At 37.4% G+C, this 21,872-nt stretch overlaps 1 protein-coding gene across 3 annotated transcripts in view; it reads right to left on the bottom strand.

Moving 5' to 3' along the window:
* Window positions 1–21,872, bottom strand: part of LOC146401759 (olfactory receptor 4F3/4F16/4F29-like) — a 128,043-nt gene that overhangs the window by 56,530 nt on the left and 49,641 nt on the right. For 2 of the 3 annotated variants that reach the window (XM_084967009.1, XM_084967010.1), the window contains exon 1: window positions 18,451–18,652. The exons of the other annotated variant lie outside the window; for it this stretch is intronic. The gene's annotated coding sequence lies outside the window, so the exon portion shown is untranslated. Of the gene's footprint in view, window positions 1–18,450; window positions 18,653–21,872 lie in introns of those variants that run through there. 3 annotated transcript variants of the gene reach the window in all.

Genomic DNA, 21,872 nt, shown 5'->3' with positions numbered 1-21,872 from the left:
TTTTTATTTTTAAGAATATTTATTGGAATACAGTTGATTTAAAATATTGTGTTACTTTGAGGTGTAGAGCAAAATGATTCATTTATATATATATCTCCATTCTTTTTCAGATTCTTTCCCCAAATAGGTAATTACAGAGTACTGAGTAGATTTCCCTTGCTGCTTATCTATTTTATATAAAGAAGGGTGTATATGTTAATCCCAACCTTTAATTTATCCTTCACCCACCCATGTTTCCTGTTTGGTAACCATAAAGGTTTTGATTTCAAAATCTTTGAGTCTGTTTCTGTTTTGTAAATAAGTTCTTTCATATCATTTTTATTCCATTGCACATATAAGTGACATATGATATTTGTCTGATTTACTTCACTTAGTTTCCTAATATCTAGGTCCATCCATGTTGCTGCAAATGGCATTACTTCACTCTTTTTTGTGGGTAATATTTCATTGTATATGTGTATAATAGAGATCTATGCCATAAATAACCACATCATAATCCATTCGTCTGTTGATGGACATTCAGGTTGGTTCCATGCCTTGGCTAATGTAAATAGTGCTGCGATGAACTTCGGGGTAGATGCATATTTTCAAATTGTGGTTTTCTCCAGATGCATGCCAAGGAATGGGACTGCTGGGTCATATGGTAGTTCTATTCTTATTTTTTTTGAGGAACATCCACACTGTTTTCCATAGTGGTTGGACCAATTTACATTCTCACCAACAGTGAAAGAGGGTTACCTTTTCTCTGCCCCCTCTCCAGCATTTATGTGTAGACTTTTTGATGAAGCCAATTATGGCTCCTGTAAGGTGGTACCTCATCATAGTTTTGATTTGCGTTTCTCTAATAATTATTGATGTTGAATATTTTTTTTGCAATCTGTCTGTCTTTAGAGAAATGTCTCTTCAGATCTTATCTTTTTATTTTATTTTATTATTTTTTGTTGGGCAACCACAGAACATGGAAGTTCCCAGGGATCAAGCTCACACCAGAGTAGTGACCTGAGCAGATTTATTGATAATACTGGATTTTAACCTTGTGTGCCACAATGGAACTCTTTTCTGATCATCTTTTGATTGGATTGTTTGCTTTTTTGAAATAAAGCCCCATAAGATGTTTATATATTTTTGACATTGATCCCTTATCAGGCACTACATTTGCAAAGGTGTTCTCCAATTCTGTGGGATGTCTTTTCCATTATGGTTTCCTTTGCTGTGCAAAAGCTTTTAAGTTTAATTAGGTTCCATTGTTTATTTTTGTTTTTATTTCCATTGCTCTAGGAGGTGGATCTGAAAAGTTATTGTTGTGATTTATGTCAAAGAAAGTTCTATATTTTCCTCTAAGAATTTTATAGTATTCAGACTTACATTTACGTCTTTAATCCATTTTGAGTTTTATTTGGTGTGTATTCTAATGGTGTTAGATAATGTTCTGATTTCTTTCTTTTACATGTAGCTATCCAGTTTTCCCAGCACTGCTTATTGAAGAGACTGCCTTTTTTGCCATTGCATATTCTTACCTCCTTTGCCATAGATTAGTTTACCATAGATGCTTGAGTTTATTTCTGGGCTTTCTATACTGTTCCACTGACCTATATTTCTGTTTTGGTGCAAGTACCATACTGTTTTGATGACTGTGGCTTTGTAGTATAGCCTGAAGTCAGGGAGCCTGATTCCTACATTTCTGCTTCTGTTTTTTCAAGATTGCTTTGGAAATTAGGGATCTTTTGTATTTCCATACAAATTTTAAAAATTTTCTTCTAGCTCTGTGCAAATGCCATTGGTAATTTGACAGGGATTTTACTGAATATGCAGATTGCCTTGGGTAGTATAGTAATTTTGACAATACTGATTCTTCCCTTCCAAGAACACTGTACATCTTTCCATCTGTTTGTGTCATCTTTGATTTCTTTCATGAGCATCTTATAGTTTTCAGAGTATAGGTTTTTTTCTCTTTAGGTAGGATTATTTCTCAGTATTTTAAACTTTGTGATGTGACAGTAAATAGGATTGTTTCCCTGATTTCTCTTTCTAATCTTTTATTGTTAGTGAATAGGAGTGCCAGAGATTTCTGTGTGTCAATTTTATATCCTGCAACTTTACCCAATTCATTTATGACTCTAGTAGTTTTCTAGTGACATGTTTAGGATTTTCTGTGTATATGTCATATCATCTGCAAACAGTGACACTTTTACTTCTTCTTTCCAATTTGGATTTTTAAAATTTCTTCTTTTCTGTCATGGCTAGGACTTCCAAAACTATGTTAAATAAAATTTGTGAGAGTGGACATCCTTGCCTTGTTCCTGATCTTTGCAGAAATATTTTCAGTTTTTCACCGTTGAATATGACAGCAGCTATGTGTTTGCCTTTTTTATGTTGAGGTATGTTTCCTCTATGCCTAATATTTGGAGAGTTTTAAATCATAATTTGGTGTTGAATTTTTTCAAAAGCTTTTTCTGCATCTATTTAGATGACTATATAGTTTTTATTCTTCAGTTTATTAAAGTGCTGTATCACACATTGATTTGTGTATATTGAAGTATCTTTGCACTACTTCGATAAATCCCATTTGATCATGGTGTATGATTCTTTCAATATATTGTTGGGTTCAGCTTGCTAGTATTTTGTTGAGGATTTTTGCACCTATGTTTATCAGTGACACTGGCCTGTAATTTTCTCTTTTTGTAGTATCATTATAATGGTGTCAGAGTGATGGTGGCTTCATAGAATGAGCTTGAGAGTGTTCCTTCTGCAGTTTTTTTGGAAGAGTTTCAGAAGAATAGATTGAACTCTTCTCTTCATGATTGATAGGATTTACCAATGAAGTCATATGGTTCTGGACTGTGGTGTGTTGGAAGTTTTTGAATCACAGTTTCCATTTCAATAACTGTTATTTGTCTGTTTATATTTTATATTTCTTCCTGGTTCATTGTTGGAAGGTTGTGGCTTTCTAAGAATTTGTCCCTTTCTTCTAGGTTCTGCATTTTATTGGCATATGGTTATTTGAAGTACTCTTTTAAGATCTTTCGTATTTCTGATTCAACTTCTTTTTCATTTCTGATTTTATTGATTTGAGCCCTCTCCCCACCCCCTTTTTTTCTTGATGAGTTTGGCTAAAGGTTTATCAATTGTTTTTACCTTTTCATTTCAGTTTCATTGATCTTTCCCATTGTTTTCTTAGATCCATGTCATTTTTGTTTTTTTTTTTTTTTTTTTTTTTTGCTGTGATCTTAATGATGGATCAGTTGATGTCTTAAGAGTTAATACAGGAAAAGTGAGGTTTTGAGCAAGGCAGGAAGAGTTATGTGAATTGCAAGATATCCCCTGATTGTAGTTACACAATTGATGAAAATTTCTGTTCCAGTGCTCAATGTTGAAAAATTGTGCTTTAGCCAAATCAGAGGGTCAAAAAAAAAAAAAAAAAAGTAGCCTCACTCCTGATTTGCATCACTGTCAACATTTCTAGATGGCATCATTACATAAAAACAAAAGTCTTAAGTCCAGTTAGGGACTGAGCTCCATGATCCTTTTGTCAGGTGATGAGTGTTGGATCATGTGATATAACTGGGTCTGTACAACAGCACTTAAAACTTTTGAAATTACTTGCAGTTGTAATGCACAGAAACTCAAGAGCTGAGTAATGACAAAACTTTGCAGAATTCTTCAGAGACATACTTTATGATTACCAAACACAGGCCAAAATCCTGTGTCTCAGAAGCTGTTTATCTACCTTTGTAAGCTATCGTCTTCAGTTTAGGAATTAATTGTTCCTTCTGGCTCACACATTTATCCAAGTCTTGGCAATAGCACAGGCATCACTTACCTGGCTAGCTAATAGAAAGTCTGAAGATATTTGGTTGTCCACTGTCATATAGTCAAAAATGTTCAGACTTGCCTATTCAACCTCAAGAGCTGTCACAGAGTCATTTATAAGTTTGGCTAATGTTAATTACAAATTTCTGAACATGTTTTCCAATTAATAATCCCCCTCTTGGATGGTGTCAGAAAAAGTGAATCAGTGGTGCCTCTGGGAAATTCTCCAGGTTTTAGGTCATGTAGGGTTCCTTGGGAACATAAGGAAAAGATCTTCACACTTGATGATAAGACTGAATGTTTTACATGAGTTCCTTGTAGTATTTGGGCAGGGCTGCTTGCAACAGAGTGGAGTCTATGATCACATGACATTCTTAGATGCACAGATTAGCCTGTCACTAACCACAAGAAGGGAGACTATGGACCATGCCAGCTCCAATATTTCTGAAAGTTTGACTAATTTTATCTTGAGAATTTCACTTGCCACTAACCACAAGAAGGGAGACTATGCACCATGCCAGCTCCAATATTTCTGAAAGTTTGACTAATTTTATCTTGAGAATTTCACTTGCTTTTTTCTGCTATGCCAGATGATGAGAGATGGTATGGATAGGGGAGTTTTTGTGAAAATAATAATGCCTTGCAGAACTGCTTAATGAGAGTATTATCATAATTCCCCAAGAGGGAAAATAAAAGTGAGGAAATTTTTACCAGTGTCAGAGTCATTGATCTTTAACAGAGAAAGACTTTGATCATTCTGAAAGCACACACACACACACATATTCATATACCATCACTGAAAGTAATAGCAGGAAGTCAATTTGGAAATACTTAAATGTGCACCCACATTTTGGCGAGTCCGTGACTCACATATAGGCCCAACATTTAGAGGTTTCAGAAATATTTTCTTGGAAATGAGTCATGTATTGGAGGAATTCTAAGTGATTTTTCTAAAATTTCCCTGGTACTACTGATTTAGATACATGGCACATTTGTCCTTACTATCACGGATGATCTCATATAAAATCAAAACAAGGTTCTATTTGAAATCATCTGGGGCTACAAGATAGGTAAACTGATAATGCCAAAGGTCAATTGTCTATATGTAATTTACATCTATATCATTTCTAATGTTCTTTTTTTAATGTTGTAAACTAATAACTCCTCCAAATTCCTACTGTGGGGTGGTGGTAATACAGGAACAAGCACCTTTGTAAGTGTTGAATACCATCACTCCTTGCATGGTGTATTCTCATTTGAACACAAAGTCCACTGGTTGTACCATATCCAATGTTCAAAGTTTCAGGAGTGGTGGGCAAGATAGCAGAGAGGGAAGACCTTTGGCTCACCTCCTCTCACAGGCACACCAACATTACAACTATTTACAGACCAATTATTGATGTGAAAGACAGGAAGCACAACAGAAAAGATTTCCTAAAACTAAAGCTATAAAGAGGGAAACACAATGAGATCAGTAGGAGGAGTAGAAACCCAGACTAATCAAAGCTCATACCTCTGGGTGGACAACCCAGAAACTGGAGGATAATTACAACTGCAAAGGTGCTCCCCAAACAATTAGAGGTATGAGTGTCACATCAGGCTCCCCAACTTGGGGGTCCTGTAACAGAAACATGAGTCCCAAGGACATTGGTCTTTGAAGAATGGTAGGGCCAATTTTAGGGAGAGGGAGGGGGTTATAGGAAATAGAGACTCCACTTTTATTTTATTTTGTATTTCATATTTGGCCATCCTTGCAGCATGCAGAAGTTCCCAAGCCAGGGATCAAATCTGTGCCCCAGGAGCAACCCAAGCAAGCCACTGCAGTGACAACGCCAGATCCTTAACCTGCTGCACCTGAGAACTCTGAGACTCTACTTTTAAAGGGCATATACAAAATCTCACAATTCTGGGATCCAAGGCAGAAGTAGTAATTTGAAAGGATCCTGGGTTAGACCCATCTGCTGGTCTTGGAGAGCCCCCTAAAGAGGCAGGATGCAACTCGAGCTTACCTTGGGGACACAGTGGCAGAAGCCATGGGGACACAGTGGCAGAAGCCATGGGGAGCTTGTAATACCATGAAGACAAAGTGTTGGGAAGTGCCATTTTGGAATTCTCCCTCTATCTTATTAGAGCAAGGAACCAGCCTATCCCACCAGCCTGTCAACACCAATACCAGGAAGTCTCAGGCCTAGTGTTAGCCAGACAGGAACATAGCCACAGATATCAATTGACCGGCTGTCTTAAGAACCCCTGAGCTTATATCTGCTCTGGGATCTCACTCTACCCACCAGAGGACCCAGGACCTGGCCACACATACCAGAGAACTGGCACTTGCTCAGGGACACCCTGGGTTTTGGCCTTTCCCACCAATGGGCCAACAAGAGCATTAGGATCCCTGGGCCCTGCATCAAAGACCCCACAACCTAGCTCAATCCTAGTCAGCCAGGATTAGATACAGCCTCATCCACCAGAGGACAGTAACAAGCCACAGGACCACTAGAGCCCTTCAGCCAGCCATGGCAGGAACATGCCCACCAATGAGCAGTTGGATACTACCCCTGAAAATCCCCATGCCCTGATCCCTCCTACTATTAGGCAATGGAACAGTATAGAGACCTCAGCCAGCCTGTCTGTATCTGACTCCAGACACCAGTATGTAGACAGAACTTTGGGAAACCCTGGATTCCACCAACAGATATGTGAGGAATTACCCCACCCAAGAGCTGGCTGAAATCATAACATGAAACATACAAAATAGGGTGATAAAATGCAGGGTTGTTAAAATATATTTGAACTTAAAAGATCAGCAACTGAAAATAACCACATATATACCTAGCTTGTTATAAATAAACCTCATGGTAAACACAAATAAAAAACATAGGTGTTCTTGCTGTGGTACCAGTGGGTTAAGAAGCTGATTGCAACTGAGGAGGTCTAAGATGGTGGAGTAGCAGGACATAAGACTTACCAGTCACCTTCGGATACAGACCCACGCACTAGTAGGCTGATACCAGTTTTGGACTATTCAGGACTTCACCATCAATCATTTCAGGAAGTGAACTTGCCCACCAGCAGATTAAGACCAGATCTAGGAAGCCTCACCCCACAATCACCCTCCTTGGAACCCAGCTGCATCCACCAATGGGCTAGTACCAGCTCCATGATCCCCCAGGGCTCTTTAGACAGCTGCCTTCTGACCTGAAACCCACCACCAGTTGGCTGCCTCTAGACAAGGCAGGGCCTGGCAACCAATGATCTATATCTATGTAGATATACATATCCATATATGACATCCATCCAAAAGCAAAATTGATAAAACTTTAGTCAGACTCATCAAGAAAAAAAGGAAAAGGCTTAAATAAAAATCAGAAATGAAGAAGGAGATGTTATAACTGACACTATATAAATATAAAGGATCATAAGAGATTACTATGAACAAATGTATGCCAATGAGAAATGGATAAATTCCTAACAATATATAATTTCCCAAGATGGAACTAGGAAGAAATTACATGATATGAACAAACAATCTACCACTACTAAAACTGAATCAGTAATATAAAAACTCCAAACAAACAAAAGTCCAGGACCAGACAGTTTTACAGGTGAGTTCTACCAAGCATTTAGAGAAGAGTTAACATCTATCCTTCTGAAACGATTCAAAAACAATTGCAGAGGAAAGAACACTTTGAAAATCATTCTATGAGGTCAGCATTGCTATGATACTAAAACCAGAAAAGATTTCACAAAAAGAATATTACAGAACAATATCGCTGATAAATGAACACAAAGCAAAAATCCTCAACAAAATATTAATGAAATCCAATCCAGCAGTACATTCAAAGTATCATACACCATGACGAGAGGGATTTATCTGAGGAATGCAAGGATTTTCCAATATTTGCTGATAAATCAATGTGTTACACCACATTAACACACAGAAGAATAAAAATCATAGGCTTCTCTCAACAAATGCAGAAAAAAAACTTTGATAAAGTTCAACATCTATTTGCAATAAAAACTCTCCAGAAAGTGGGCACAGAGGGAACATACCTCAACAACAACAAAAAAAGCTGTATATGACAAACCCACAGCTAAATCATACTCAATGGTGAGAAGCTGAAAGCATTTCTGCTAAGATCAGGAACAAGACAACAATGTCCACTCTTGCCACTTTAATTCAACATAGGTTTGGAAGTCCTAGCCATAGCAATCAGAGAAGAAAAACAAATAAAAGTAATACAAATTGGATAGGAAGCATAAAACTATCAGTGTTTGCAGATGATGTGATACTATACATAGAAAATCTTAAAGATGTCACCAGAAAATGACTAGAGATCTTCAACGAATTTGGTAAAATTTCAGGATAAAAAGGTACAAAATTAACATATATAAATCTGTTATATTTCTATATACTGACAGCAAAACTATTGGATGGAGAAATTAGGAAATAATTCCATTTACCATTGCATCAAAAAGATTAAAATAGCTAGGAACAAATTTACCTAAGGAGGTAAAATATAGCTCAGAAACTATAAGAATTTATGACAGAAAGAGATGAAAGCTATACCATGCTCTTGATCAGAAGAACTAACATTGTTAAAATGTCCATACTACTCAAGACAGTCTACAAATTCACAGCAATGAAAATATCAGTGGCATTTTTTAAAGAAGTAGAACAAATAATTTCAAAATTTATATGGAAACACAAAAGACCTCAAATAGCCAAAACAATATTGAGAACCAGGAGGACTTTGGACTTTAGACTATACTACAAAGCCACAGTATGAACAATAGTGTGGGACTGGCACAAAAAGAGACACAGAGATCAATGGAAGAGGACAGAGAGCCCATAAAAACCCCACACACTTATAGCTAAATAATCTTTGACAAAGGAGGCAGGAATATATAATGGAGAAAAGACAGTCTCTTCAGTTATGATGTTGGGAAACTGGATAGCTACAAAAGAAGGAATGAAATAAGAACACTTTCTAACAAAATATACAAAAATAAACTCAAAAGAGTTCAAAGACCTAGATGTAAGAATGGACACTGTAAAACTCTTATAGGAAAACATAAACAGAACAAGCTTTTTTAAAAATTTCCCCAATACATTATTTTTTTCTACTGTACAGCATGGTGACCCAGTTACACATACATGTATACATTCCTTTTATCACATTATCATACTCCATCATAAGGGACTAGACATAGTTCCCAGTGCTATACAGCATGATCTAATTGATAATCCATTCCAAAGGCAATAGTCTACATCTATTAACCCCAAGCTCCCAATCCAACCCACTCCCTCCCCTCCCCCTTGGCAACCACAATTCTGTTCTCCAATTCCATGATTTTCTTTTCTGTGGAAAGGTTCATTAATGCTGAATATTAGATTCCAGATGTAAGTGATAGCATACAGTATTTGCCTTTCTCTTTCTTCCTTACTTCACTCAGGATGAGAGTCTCTACTTCCATCCATGTTGCTGCAAATGACATTATTTCATTCTTTTTTTGGCTGGGTAGTATTCCATTGTGTGTATATACCACACTTTCTTAATCCAATCATCTCTGGAGGGACATTTGGGTTGTTTCCATGTCTTGGCTATTGTGAATAGTGCTACAATGAACATGCAGGTGCATGGGTCTTCTTCAAGGAAAGTTTTGTCTGGATATATGCCCAAGAGTGGGATTGCTGGATCATATGGTAGTTCTATGCACAGTTTTCTAAGGTACCTCCATACTGTTCTCCATAGTGGTTGTACCAGCTTACATTCCCACCAACAGGGCAGGAGTGTTCCCTTTTCTCCACAGCCCGTCCAGCACTTGTTATTTGTGGACTTATGAATGATGGCCATTCTGACTGGTGTGAGGTGGTATCAAATGGTAGTTTTGATTTGAATTTCTCTAATAATCAGAGATGTTGAGCATTTTTTCATGTGCTAGTTGGCCACCTGTATATCTTCCTTGGAGAAATGTCTATTCACTATTTTGGCCCATTTTAGAATTGGGTCGTTGGCTTTTTTGCTGTTGAGTTGTGTAAGTTGTTTGTATATTTTAGAGATTATGCCCTTGTCAGTTGCATCATTTGAAACTATTTTCTCCCATTCTGTAAGTTGTCTGTTTTCTTTTTGGTTTCCTTTGCTGTGCAAAAGCTTGTCAGTTTGATTAGGTCCCATGGGTTTATTTTTTATTTTATTTCTGTTGCTTTGGGAGACTGACCTGTAAGGTTGATGTCAGAGAACGTTTTGCCTATGTTCTCTTCCAGGAGTTTGATGGTGTCTTGTCTTATATTTTAAGTCTTTAAGCCATTTTGAGTTTATTTTTTGTGCATGGTGTGAGGGTGTGTCCTAGTTTCATTGATTTGCATGCAGCTGTCCAGGTGTCCCAGCAATATTTGCTGAAAAGACTGGCTTTTTCCTATTTTATGTTCTTGTCTCCTTTGTCAAAGATTACTTGGCCATTGGTGTTTGGGTTTATTTCTGGGTTCTCTCTTCTGTTCCATTGGTCTGTGTATCTGTTTTGGTACCTGTACCACACTGTCTTGATGACTGTGGCTTTGTAATATTGCCTGAAGTCTGGGAGAGTGATGCCTCCTGCTTGGTTTTGGTTCCTCAGAATTGCTTTGGCAATTCTGGGTCTTTTGTGGTTCCATATAAATTTCTGGATGGTTTGTTATAGTTCTGTGAAAACTGTCATGGGTAATTTGACAGGGATTGCATTGAATGTGTATTTTGCCTTGGGTAGTATGGCCATTTTTACAATATTAATTTTTCCAACCCAGGAGTATGGAGTATCTTTCCATTTCTTTACATCTTCTTCAGTTTCCTTGATTAATGTTTCATAGTTCTCAGCACATAAGTCTTTTACCTCCTTGGTCAGGTGTATTCTCAGGTATTTGATTTTTGGGGGGTGCAATTTTAAAAGGTATTGTATTTTTGTATTCCTTTTCTAATATTACATTGTTAGTGTACAGAAATGTGAGTGATTTCTGAATGTTAATCTTATATCCTGCTACTTTGCTGAATTTGTTGTTCAGTTTGAGCAGTTTTGGGGTTGAGTCCTTAGGGTTTCCTATGTATACTATCATGTCATCTGCATACAGTGACAGTTTTACCTCCTCTCTTCCTATTATTTCTGTGTAGCACTGGGAACTCTATCTAGTCACTTATGATGGAGTATGATAATGTGAGAAAAAAGAATGTATACATGTATCTGTAACTGGGTCACCATGGTATACAGTAGAAAAAAATAATTTATTGGGGAAATAAAAAAATGAAAACAATAACAACAAAAAAGATTTCAAAGTGAAAACTCTCAACGATAGAACAAAGGTATTTTTCCCTGTCACTCTACTTGTTGGTCAATAAAAGCTGAAATATGGAAAATCCAAAAAAAAAGAAAAACTTTCAGAGTTTTCAGATGATGTAATATTACACATAGAAAATCCTAAAGACATAATCAAAATGACATCAATGAATTTAATAAAGTTGCAGGATATGAAAGTAACATACAGAAATCTGTTGCATTTATGTATACTAACAGCAAACTATCAGAAAGAGAAAGTAAAAAAATAATCCCATTTACAGTTGCATCAAAAAGCATAGAATACCTTGGTATACATTTAACTGAGGAGATACAAAACCTATACCTAGAAAATTATGACACTGATGAAAGTAATTGAAGACAACCGAAGCATTGATAGATATACCATCTTCATGGATTAGAGGAATTATCACTGTAAAAATGACCATACTATCCAAGACAATCCACAGATTCAATGCAATCCCTATCAAAATATCAATAACTTTTTTCACAGAACTAGGACAGAAAAATTTAAGTTTGTATGGAAACACAAAAGGCTTGATACTAGAAAACTCCTGAAGGAAAACACAATCAGAGACCCTCTTTGACAATGCAGCAATATCTTCTTTGATTCAACTCCCAGAGTAATGAAAATAAAAACATGAATATATAAAAGAGACCTAATTAAACTTGAAAGCTTTTGCACAGCAAAGGGTGCCATAAAAAAAATGAAAACACAACCCACAGAATGGGAGAAAATCTTTGCAAAAACAAGTATCTGAGGGAGTTCCTGTCATGGCGCAGTTGTTAACGAATCCGACTAGGAACCATGAGGTTGCGGGTTCGGTCCCTGCCCTTGCTCAGTGGGTTAATGATCCGGCGTTGCCGTCAGCTGTGGTGTAGGTTGCAGACGCAGCTCGGATCCCGCGTTGCTGTGGCTCTGGCGTAGGCCGGTGGCTGCAGCTCCGATTTGACCCCTAGCCTGGGAACCTCCATATGCCGCAGGAGCGGCCCAAGAAACAGCAACAACAGCAACAACAACAGCAACAACAACAACAAAAAAAGTATCTGAGAACGGATTAATCTCCAAAATATACAAATGTATCATGCAACTTTATATAAAACAACCCAATCAAAACATGGGCAGAAGATCTAAATAGATATTTCTCCAACAAAGACAGACAAATGGACAAAAAGAACATGAAGAGATGCTCAACATCACTAAAACTACAATGAAGTTTCACCTCACACTGGTCCAAATGGCCATCATCAAAAAGTTTACAAACAATAGATGCTGGAGAAGGTATGGAGAAAAGGAAACCCTCCTACATTGTTGATGGGAATATAAATTGGTGCAAACACTATGGAGGACAGTGGAGAGGTTCCTTAAAAAACTAAATACAGAACTACCACATAATTTAACAGTCATTTTCCTGGACATATATCTGGAGAAAACCATGATTCAAAAATACACATGCACCCCAAAATTCAATGCCACACTATTTAAAATAGCCAAGACATGGAAGCAACCTAAATGTCCATTGACAGAGGAATGGACTTTACTCAGCCATAAAAAGACTGAAATAATGCCATTTGCAGCAATCTAGCTGGACCTAGAGAATATCATGATATGATATGATATCATATCATGAGTGAAGTCAGAAGGAGAAAGACAAAGATCACATAGTATCATTTATATGTGGAATTTAATAAAAATGATACAAAAATTTATTTATAAAACAAAAAAAAAAAAACCCTCACAGATTTCACAATCAATCTTATGTTTCCACAGGGAAATCTGTGGGGCAGAGGGAAGAAGGAATTAGGTTGATGGGAATAACATATACACACTATGTATAAAACAGATAATTAAAAAGAACCTACTGTATAGCAAAGAGTAATCTATTCAATCGTTTGTAATAACCTATATGCGAAAAGAGTGGGTACACACACACACACACACACACACACACACACACACATATTACTGATTCACTTGGCTGTATACCTGAAATTAATGCAACGTTGTAAGTAAAGAAAAATAAGAAAGAAATAAGTGAGAGAAATCAGGAAGTAAAAACTTCTATTTGCAACACAAATAACTCATGGGTATGAAATGCACAGTGTGGGGATCTAGCAATAAACATGTAATATTTTTGTGGTGACACAGCATAACTACATTTTTTCCTGGTGATCTTTTTGAAATGTATAGAAATATCAAAGCACCATGTTTCATAAAAGTAACTAAATAGTGTGGAAGGCCAATTATACCTCAGAATTAAACAAACAAACTCATAGAAAAAAGATCAGATTTTTTTTGTTACCAGAAATGAGGATGGGTAGGGCAATTGAATGAAGGCAATCAAGATGTACAAACTTTCAGTTATAAGATAAATAAATACTAGAGATGTACTGTATAACATGATAAATATAATTAACACTTGTATGTTATTTATGAAAGTTGTCCAGAGAGTAAATCCTATGATTCATTTCTCATCACAAGGAAAATTTTTTTCTACTGCATTAATTGTATATTTATATGAGATGATGGATAATCATTAAACTTACTGTGATAATCATTTCATGATGTAAGTCAAACAATGCTATACATCAAATTTTTAGAGTGCTATGTGTTAATTATATCTCAATAAAACTGTGTTAATATATATATTAACTATATAAAAGGTATATCACAATTAAATAGCTCTCAGTAAAAAAATTATTCAACCTTTCAGAGACATTTAAACTTTTCTGGGTCCTCATTTCTCTTCTTAGAAGATAACTAATTGCAATACTCTTTTATTTAATATGCTACCTTAAATTTTACCTGGTGTGAAGACAGAGAATATGCAAATTCTGGATTAGAGTGGATGAGGTATGGCTCAAAAATATTAAGTCATACAAGCTTAAAGCATAACAATCTTTACAGCATTCTTCTGTGAATTTTCCTGTGATGAGGTCTTTCTCTTTGACATATATCTGATTTTGGAAGCATATCAATGTAAACATTTTGCTCCACATAAATCGCCCTTTACTCCAAGTATTGCTAAATTCCTAGGAAGAAAGGCTTTTTTTTTCAGTGAATTCTTTATCTCCCTTCCACTAACTTGAAATGAAAGTAGACTATCTTTCCTTCTCTAAAGGCCTGGTTCCCTTGGACTGTAAATTTCCAAAGTCAATGGCAGTTTATAATATTTATCCCTAACTCCATCATATTTATCCATTTATTCATAACTCATGGAACACTGTACATACAGCAGACATTCAGTGATTGTTAGAAGGTAGGAAGACAAGCTACACTAAATATGCCACAGCAGTCCATGTAAATATCATGCTTGACTACTGTATAGAAAAACATTAAGAGGATTTTATCTTTCCTTAATGTGGTGACTGGCTTTTAGTGCTTTCCTCTAAGTCAGACTGCACACATTCTTGGTGACAACTCAGTTGGTCTATTCTTACTTTCAACAACAAATACCCACGGTTTAAAGTAGCATCAACCTGTCCAAAGTGTACTTTCTCATGAATTATGCAGAGAATTAGGGGTTTCCATTGTAACCTCCATTTTTAAAGAGTACATCAATTGCATATGGAAGTATCCTAGTATCACTGGTGGCCCCAAACACAATGAAGGCTCTGTAGGACCACTTAGATATACTTCCCCATCAGAGAGGATGATAAAATATAGAATGATCTCTAGATTCACCAGAGATATACTAGGGGAAATATGATTTTTTTGATTTTTTTCTAAACATTATGACTGTTAGGATTGTTTTAGAGGCCAATTATGAAGGAAAATAAAGTACCACAAATGATGATGATTTACATAGATTAGTGAAATGCCTTTGTTAAGAATCAACATCAAAAATCTATGGAAACTGTTGTGAGACATGTTTTTATAATATTTTCTTAGCCTCTTTGCTGAAAACTCTATCTTGTCCTTCCTTACTTTGTCCTGTCTTCCGGATTGAGAAACAGTCATGGTGATGGTAAATGATTTGAGGGTTCTCTGAAATGCTATGCATAGATAGCTAACTCAAATGCTAATGATCCTTAAATGCCTATAGTTTAGAGTAAAAACTTTAACCATTTACCAGCTAAGTGACTTTTAAAATAATAAAGAAAAACCTATACCCTGCACCTACAACCCCCTTTTCTCTTGATGTAATCCTCAAGAGCACAATAAAAGCAGTGTGGTTTCTTGAGGCAGGGTTCTTGGTCCCTGAGACCTTGAGTCCCCCAGTTCCCACCTTTACTTAAGATACATGTCTCTGTGTCTTGTTTTATGTTAACTTTTTTTCCCTTAAGTTTCACAGCACCGGTTCTTCAGCCCCATAGCACCTGTTCTTCAGCCCCATCCTGCTGAGCTGGTCTCCGCAGGAAACTACCAGGGTTTGTGACTACTTTAGTAGCTTCCTTTGTTATTACACTATAGTATTTGTTATGAGAGTATTAAAGTTAGAAATAAGTATAAGAAGATAATAAAAACACCTATATCCTCCCAAGGAAGATATTAATATTTTACCTCATATACACATATTATTTTACAATATATCAAGTTTTAAACCTTGTTTTGTTATTGCCTTTTTTACTTATTATCTTGATCAAATTTTCATGTAATCAAATATTCTTTACTTAATAGTTGAGTTGTATTATATGCATAATACACCGTGCCTGGGTTCATAACATACTTCAGTTTAAAACTGCTTTACCAATAACAACAAGTAACATAAATATAGGGGAAACATTACCTAGACAAATTTGCCCTAAATGAAGTAAAGTAAGCTAGCATTCTCCAGGAATCAATATGAATCTATTTCTTAAGAAGAAAAATAGCATAACGATTAAAAATCCAGCCTCTGGATTCAGACTCCTTGGACTTAAAACTCAAATCTACCACTTCGTAACATTAGACAAGCTATTTAACCTCTCTGTGCCTTCATCTCCAAATCTGTACCATGGAGATGATGGTAGAAGCATCATTCTCAAAGACTGCTGTGAGGATTAAATGAGTTAATACAGGTAAAGCTAAGAGCAGTGTATGACTAACAACAGGTACTCTGTAAATATTTCCCATTATTCTTTTTTCACTGAACTGCAGAAGGAAGTACACATTAAATCTTCAATTTGGCAGGGGACACAGGGCAATGTAAGTACATACCACAATACCATGAAGACAAGATAAAAGAGACACATCACAAGATGTTTGTGTGTGAGAGAGAGAGAGAGAGAGAGGGAACAAATAGAAACCAAGTTTAATGTGCATTGCAAAATAAAACACCTTTAATGTTCAAGCTTCTAGACTTCAAGCAAATGGTTACAGTCCAGAAAAGGAAACCAGGCTAATTTGAAACTGATAGTTTTTTTTCAAATAGCATCTCATTAGGTCATAACCATAAACTTGTGAATTCTCTTGGCGCCTTGAAGAAACAAATTCAGAGACATTAACTGGCTTTGGAAAGATAACACAGCAAATAAGTTGGTGCTGTTGGAACCAGAATCTCTGAATTTTAACTGCAAAGTTTGTGAGATGCTATATTAACTTTCATTTTAGACTCTTGTCTTAAGGCAAAGATTGATAGTTGGGAGAATAGCCAAATCTATATAGCAGGTCCCTCAAATCTAGACTGGCTCCTGCTTGTGTAAATAACATTTTAATGGAACTCAGCAATGCCTATTGATTTGTGCGTTATCTACGGCTATTTGGATATGACAACAGCAGAACTGGGTGGATGCAATAGAAATGATATAGCCCACATATACAACTATTTACAATCTGTACCTTTACAGAAAAAAACTTGCCAACACCTGATCTACCTGGCTAAAAATGAAGTCAAGAACATTCTTCAACATATGGAACAAGGCATGAAAACAACACTTGTGAATCAGAATGTGAAAGTAACCACAGACTCATCACCAAAAGACTTAAACAATAAAGCAGAACAAGTGAAAAGGGAGATAAGGAATACAGATAATGAAGCATGATGTTAACAAATGGGCCAATTATGGGGCAGGATAGTTTGAAAACAGTAGTATGCTCATTGTGAGAAACAAACTTACTTACATCATTATTTAATATAGGTGAAATGTGTTACTGGTACGGTTATTTCAGAACTGAAAATTAAGGGTTAATATAAACTTTGATTTCTATATCATTAGTACAAAACACCCCTCACTTTTTACAGAAGAATGTCACACATTCTTCAGTGAGAACAAAATAGACCCATCCTCTAGGCATTGAAAGACCATGAATACTTAGTGGTGAATGATAATGATGGGAGAAATTTTCACATGTTGAGGAATGCGGAGTTCATTCTGGCTTATGCATGGTTTTACTGGAACCTTAGGTGATCCAAAATAGCCTCTTTGTAGCCTATTAAACATGCACTGTACATCTGCTTTAACCATTAAAGAAAAAAATACATTTGAAAACTATGGTTTGGGCATTGAAAGTGAAGCCAGGGGGCCATTGTGGATGTAGTTTTAAGCACATTCTGTATTGCTGACAACCTGAAATTTCTGAACTGAAGCAAACTAAGGACACTACTAACCATTCCCAAAACTATTACCTGCTAGGAGGTGCTAGTTGCAACATTTAGTCTCAAGTTCCTCCCTTATAATTTTGCAACCATTTCAGAACCCAATCAGTCTTTGCTTAACAATCACCTTACTTCCTGACAGCTCCAACCCTAATTCTTGAAATTTATGTAATTTTTTGCTTTTGGCCTTTATAGGTCTCCCCTATTTTGTAGTCCATGGAACACAATACAAGTGCTTCTTGAATCTGTGACTCCTGGGCTACAGTCCTCAGTTTGGCTCACACTCTTTTCTATTCCTCTTACAGACTGGTAGCTGATTATTTCTATCCACATTAGAAAGACGGTCCCTGTTCTGGTTCAAGATGGCTACGTAAGCGGCTCCTGACCACCCTCCTCCTGTGAACACACTGAATCTACAGCTTCATGTAGAATGGCTACCTCTTAAAAAAAAAAAAAAAAGCCCTAAACTGCTCCAGCAATTCCTGCGCCTCAGGCCAAGGAGAGCAAGCTCAAAGGGAAGCAAGTCTCAGTGGCTGGTCCAAGGTCCTGCCTAACAGCTCCGCCCCCCTCCCCCACCCCATTCCCTGCGCTGAGACCAGAGTCAGCAGGGAACTCAAAACCCAGCCCTTCCTCCTCAGGAACAAAAGGTTTGAACTCCCCACCAGGCACCAGTAAATATTAAAACCTGCACCTGAATACAGAGCGTCCAAAAACATCTAGCTTTGAAAACCAGTGGGGCTCTTTTCCACAGAACATCTGAAAATCAGCTCTTAAAGGGATGGTGCTCCACTCTCACCTGCCTGGCAGGGCTCAGCACCTGAAGACCCTTGTGATCCAAGGCCACGCAGACTGTGTGGGAGAAGCTCCTTTGCTCTGTGCCTGTCCTGGAGGGTGGCCTGAGGGGCAGGCAGTTGGTCTGAGGCCGACTTGGAGGCCGGCTGGGCGCCTCCGGGGAAGGAGACTGAGCGACTCCATCTTCACGTTCCAGCCGCGCCCCCACTCAGGGATTTCTCGCGGGAGCTTTTACATGTGGCTGCTTTTACCTGCGGCTGGTGTTCTCTCATCTGTGCAGCTTCCACCTGCTCCTTGATGCCGGTGGCTCTGGTGGCCTGGGGCTTGGTTCCTGGGTCCCATGGGATTGTAACAATTGGAGAGAGTTCTTGGCAGGCTACCACCCCTGACAGTACTTGACAGACTGTAGACCAATGCCTAGTCTTTTTGTAATTATCCTGTCCTGGAGCTTCAGCGTGAGGGGCGGCTCCAGATTCCACGTTCTTGTAGGTGCCTGTGGATGGACTTGCCTCCAGGAAACTCAGGCAACTCTTACTCTCCCTCTGCCTCAGTAGAGCTCACTGCTATCTTGCAGACAGGAGCTTTTTTATTCCTCTGTAGCATCCATTTTTGCCACTGCCACCCAGCGGACACCTTTAGATTTCCTGGCTCTGGTGGACAGTGGGGCTTATGCTGTGGCCCTCCAGGACTACATCTATTAGCAGTTTTTTTTTTTTTTTTTTGCCATGTCTGTGGCATGTAGTTCCCAGGCCAGGGATAAAACTGCACTACAGCAGTGACAATGACGGACCCTTAACCTGCTGAACCATCAGAATACTACTCTATTTGCTTCTTTGAAACCTAATGCCTGAGGGTCTAGTTTCCAATCAGCCTGAATCTAGGATCCTTCCCTTTTTGACACTGACAGGTATTGGCACACCCTCAACTCCTGGGGGCAATTAAAAATATAATAGATTACTTGGACAATCACAAATATTTGAGAGACAACCATGAGGTAGGGTAGGGTTGAACCATAGGCTTCATCCCCTACACAAGGCTCTTCCTTCAAGACTGGGAGAAGTGATTGTTTTATCTAATGCATTGAAACCAACACAAGGAGTAGCAAAAATGAAGAAACAGGAATGTGTTCCAAAGGGGGAAAAAAAGGAGAGATAAAACCTCAGAAAGGTGGTCCCTTTTTCATGAGTATTGGCTAATAGGGACAGAAAGTTTATCAATAGTCACTTGGAAATTTTGTTTTAACAAAGCCTCTTTGTGATTTTCTAAAATTCGTAAGCTGACAAAACACTTTCCTTAGTGCCATCTTCATCCCCCTATTCCTGAGTGTGTAGATGACTGGATTGAGGAAAGAATTTAAAACTGCTTCTAACATGTCTAGAAATTCATCCAGATGTGCTGAAAACATGGGCCATATTAGGAAAAAAAATTGGTGAACCAAAGAATAAAAACACCATGGTAATATGAGCTGACAGAGTGGAAAGATCCTTGGATGAACTCCCTTAGGAGTGTTTCTAAAGAGTGTCATGTTACCTAAAGGAAGAAGGAAAATAAACATTGCCTAGGCAAGTATTAGTATTCAAGAAAGAACACCTCCAGTCCTTGAAAACAACTATCATATTAACATCTCACACAAGCAAATAATCTTCACAACATGCATACCTGATTTCTACTTAGAGGAGTCAGCTGGTTCCCATAAGGCATTATGATTTCCAAAACAACTACTACTAAATTCTTCTTCTTCTGGACCTCTTTACCCTTTGCTTTCCTCTAGGATTACATGGATATTTCCTATTTCTTCCTGGCCAGTGTGTTCTGTGTTAATAGAACACTTTTGACTATGATTTCTTATGAATGGGTATGATTTCAGCTTTTCAATGAGCCACCTAAGTTCCTCATGCACAGCATACAGCTATTTAAGTCTCTTCTATCACTTATCAATATGAGTCTTCAAAGCTTGCTTTCTCTTTCTTTCCTTTTTTCCTTCCTATATCTTTCTCCTTTCTCTTTCTTTCTTTCTTTCTTTCTTTCTTTCTTTCTTTCTTTCTTTCTTTTTCTTTTTCTTTCTTCCTTCCTTCCTTCCTTTCTTTTCCTTCCTTCCTTCCAAATTTGTCTCATTCTATACTTAAGTCACAAAATCCAATTGTCACCATCCCAGGTTTGATGCTCCCTGTGAAATCTTCCAAATTTGCCCAAGTGTCAGTGCTCCCTTTGCACTATTAGCATTTATTTTACTTTGCCTCTCATAATTATATATATTTCCATCTCGTAAACTAAAACATAGCTCTTGAGTACAGGAATCATGTCTGGTTCATCGGAGTAGCCCCAACCTCCATTACAATCACCAGTAGTGATTAACACAACCAGGTATATATTTATATATGTTTATGTTTATATATGTTTATGGATATATGGATATATGTTTATGTATAACTGGTTACTTTGCTATACACCTGAAGCTAATACAACATTTTAAGTCAACTATACTCCAATAAAATTAAAACAAACAACCCCCCCAAAAATCCCAAATACATTTGGAATGATTACAGTGTGACAGAAATAAAATATTGGGTGAAAAGAGTTAGATAATGTCTGTGTCTGTAATTGAGAGAGGAGGATGACTGAATTATAAAGTCCAGGAAAAGACTAAAAGAATATAAGCCAGATGCCAGCATGGGAAGATGAAGACAAAAATACAATCCTTCGGAAGTAAAGAACTGGGAGAGGTAAACCATCAGAATTCTACTATTTAATGGTGTGTTCATGATTTGGTACAATATCTACATTTTACCAGTAAGATGATTTACATAGGATAAAATATAGGCAGTTATTTGCTTATTATCACAAAGGTAACCAGTGAGAGAGTTGATACTAGGATCAAGAACCCCTGACTCTTGCTGAAAATTCTTTGCATTTTAATAGCCTTTGTACTAGCTTCCTATTTCTCCAGTAACAAATTATGAGAACTTAGTGGCTGAAGAAAACACAAATATATTTTCTCTAAGTTCTGGAGAGGAGTGAGTCAAAATGGGTTTTCTATGCTAAAATCAAGGTTTTGGCAGAGCTGCATCTTTTCTGGAGGATCCAGGAGAGAATCCATTTCATTGCCTTTTCCTAGATCACCTGCATTCTTTGGTTTTAGACCCCTTCCTTCCTCTCCAAAGTACATCACTCCAAACTCTGCCTGTCATCACAACTCCTCTCTGACCCTCCTGCCTTCCTCGTATTAAGACCTCTGTGATTACTTTGGGCTGATACAGACTTCCCACGTCAGAATTTTTTTTTTTTTTGTCTTTTTAGGGCCATACCCAAGGATATGGAGGTTCCCAGGCTAGGGGTTGAATCAGAATTATAGCCACCAGCCTATGCCACAGCCCCAGCAACATCAGATCTGAGCTATGACCTACACCACAGTTCATGGCAATGCTG

Source organism: Sus scrofa, chromosome 7 (assembly GCF_054392235.1).
Source record: "Sus scrofa isolate SSC_HxYL_T2T_F1_AM1 chromosome 7, Sscrofa_HxYL_maternal_Yorkshire_Landrace_v2.0, whole genome shotgun sequence".
Lineage (NCBI taxonomy): Eukaryota > Metazoa > Chordata > Mammalia > Artiodactyla > Suidae > Sus > Sus scrofa.
Note: the sequence above shows the minus strand (reverse complement) of the source record. Positions and strands in the feature narration are given on the sequence as shown.